Source organism: Pipistrellus kuhlii, unplaced genomic scaffold, assembly GCF_014108245.1.
Source record: "Pipistrellus kuhlii isolate mPipKuh1 unplaced genomic scaffold, mPipKuh1.p scaffold_m20_p_4, whole genome shotgun sequence".
Taxonomy (NCBI): domain Eukaryota; kingdom Metazoa; phylum Chordata; class Mammalia; order Chiroptera; family Vespertilionidae; genus Pipistrellus; species Pipistrellus kuhlii.
In genome coordinates, this window is record NW_023425540.1 from 1187143 (window position 1) to 1190000 (window position 2858).

The window sequence follows — 2858 nt, forward strand, 5'->3', positions numbered from 1 at the left end:
GACACACTCACACTGACACACACACAAACACACTCACACTGACACACACACACACTCACACACGCACACAGACACACACACACACACACTCACACACACACACACACACACTCACACTCACACACACACACACACACACACACACACACACACACCGGGTGCTGCTGCCGCTGCTCCGGGCATCAGATGCAGATCTGCCCCCCGAAAGGCCCGGGAGGCCTCCCGCCATCTCTTCAGGGACGAGAGAGCAGAGAACAAGCAGGCGCCCAGCACAGCGCCCGGCAGAGGGGCCGGGCGGGTTCCACCCCAGGGTGCGCCCTGGAGCGGTGCCAGCCTGCACCCCCCGCCAGGGGCACCCCCTCTTCCCAGTGTCCGTGTGAGGGTCAGGGTTCCTGTGAAACGCACGCGAAGCCTCAGGGAATATTAACTGTTTGAAAACTGTGGCTCCAAAGGGAGCCCACGTCCGACGGCCGCTGGGAGGAGGCTGCTGGGCGGGGGGCGTCCCGGCCCAGAGGGCACAGCACAAGGAGGGAACGTCACCAGCAATTCCCTGGGTCCTGACTGCCCCCAGCCCCCCTCCGCCAGCCCCCCTCCAAACCCTCCCCGCCCCCGCCTGCCCGCCACATTCGGCGGCACCGCCCAGCGGGCCGTGATGCCCATTGTTCTGTAATTGGGCCGGGCAGCCCGCAGTGGCTGCTTAAAAACCGCCATCTCCCCCATGAGCTCCGAAGCCGTTTTACTGGAAAGCTGCCTGGCACCAGCACTGCCACTTTCAGGAAGAGCCGCTCCGAGTGCCCACACACAGCGCCCCAGGCGGAGCCTGACCAGGGCGAGGGCAGAGGCTTCTCCTGGAGCACCCCACGTGGTGCCCGGAGCGCCCCAGCCTGGAGACCGCCCAACGGGAAACCCTGCCCCGGCTGGCTGTCAGGGTGGCACGCCGGGCAGAGGAGAGCCAGACAGAGCCTTCGCCCTCTCACGCATGTCACCCTCTCTGCTCCCTTCCTCCATGAAAACCTCACCCAGCCTGGTGCCCACACACCTGCCCTCACCCAGCCTGGTGCCCACACACCTGCCCTCACCCAGCCTGGCGCCCACACACCAGCTTGGCGCCCACACACCTGCCCTCACCCAGCCTGGCGCCCACACACCAGCCTGGTGCCCACACACCAGCCTGGCGCCCACACACCTGCCCTCACCCAGCCTGGCGCCCACACACCAGCTTGGCGCCCACACACCTGCCCTCACCCAGCCTGGCGCCCACACACCAGCCTGGTGCCCACACACCTGCCCTCACCCAGCCTGGTGCCCACACACCAGCCTGGCACCCACACACCAGCCTGGCGCCCACACACCTGCCCTCACCCAGCCTGGCGCCCACACACCAGCCTGGCGCCCACACACCTGCCCTCACCCAGCCTGGCGCCCACACACCAGCCTGGCGCCCGCACACAGGCCATGAGTACCAGGGGCAGGGCTGTGCGGGCCTGACTCACCAAGGCGGAATAGGCCCGTTTCCGTACAGAGACAGAGCTCTGAGAGGGAATAGTCAGCACCTGGTCAAAGAAAAAGCCAGAGTTCTCTCCTGGCAATAGAGGACAGACACGACTGGGAATAAGTAAAATTAACCTAAAGCTTAAACTAGTACTAAACGGAACTAAACCCTAACCCTAACCCTAATCTAAAGCCAAACCTAGTACTAACGTAACCAAACCCTAAAGCTAACCAAGTACTAAACATAACCTAACCATAACTCTAACCCTAACCTAAGCATAGCCCTTACCCTAAACTCAACACTAATCCTAACCTAACCCAATGCTCACCCTAGCACTAATGTAAAACCTACCTAGACATAACCATAATATTAAACTTAGCCCTAACCCGGGAGCTCCCAGGCGGTGACGTCTGCCAGCCTGGCCAGCTCGGATGCTCAGGGCGGCTCCTGCCTCATCGGTCCCCGGCTGCAGGCTGGCCTCGCGCACCGACGGGCCGCCAGAGCGCACGCCGCCCGGCAGGCTGGACCCGCTGACCCACAGTGTCCGCAGCAAAGTGACAGCCACGGTGGGCACAGCTGAGCCACCCCCTGGGCTGCTGCCGGCGCGGGGTCGGGCACATCCAGGGCCGAACGGGGACATGCCTGACCCTTAGAAAGCCAGGGTTCAGGGTGCTTCCTCTCCCCGTCCCCCACCTCCCCCAGGGGCTGTCCGCGTGGGCCCCGCTGGGGACTGCACCGTGCACGGATTTCATGCATCGGCCTCTGACTGTGTCCATTCACTGACCCAGCACGTAGCTTTAGCACCTGCTGGGTTTGGAGGCTCAGCAATGACCTCACAGCGTGGCTCCTGCCTGCGGATTGTGAAGCTGGGGAGGGTGCAGGTGGGTCAGGGACAGTGAGTCTGAGGATAAAAGACGGGTGCTCCCGGGCTTTGGGGGTCAGAGGGGGGCTGTGGGGGCCGCGGGGCGGGGGCGCTGGGATGTCTAGGAAGGGGGAATGGAGGGCCTGGAGGCAGGGCGGGCGCAGCGGGCACCTGGGAGGTCATGCCCACCCGGAAGGCGGTCCTGGCCGGCGGTCCCGGGGGTGGGTGCGGGGGCGATGGCGGAGGGAAGGGTCCTGGGAGGGGCCACGGAAGATGGTCTTGAACTCCAGGGTCTGGGCATTTGCTTCAGAAAGTCGGCTGGGAAAGTCCTTCCAGCTCGGCTCGGCGGAGGCAGTTAGCTGTCCCGGGAGGGAGGGTTCTGCAGAGACTTCCTTTAAACGTGAACTCGTTTGCCATTTTGATTTCCGTGCGACGGTTCAGAGCCCCATCCTGGGGCTCCGGAGAGAGCCGCGCGCCCTGTGGACGTCACAGCGTGGGCATGGC

The 2858-nt window shown here is 64.0% G+C and overlaps 1 long non-coding RNA gene across 1 annotated transcript in view; it reads left to right on the forward strand.

Annotated features, from left to right (window-relative positions):
* Positions 1-916: 916 nt before the first annotated feature.
* LOC123651190 overlaps positions 917-2858 on the forward strand; it is a 17830-nt gene continuing 15888 nt past the window's right edge. Inside the window, exon 1 of the long non-coding RNA XR_006739726.1 lies at positions 917-929. This is a non-coding gene — a long non-coding RNA (uncharacterized LOC123651190). The remainder of the gene's footprint in view (positions 930-2858) is intronic.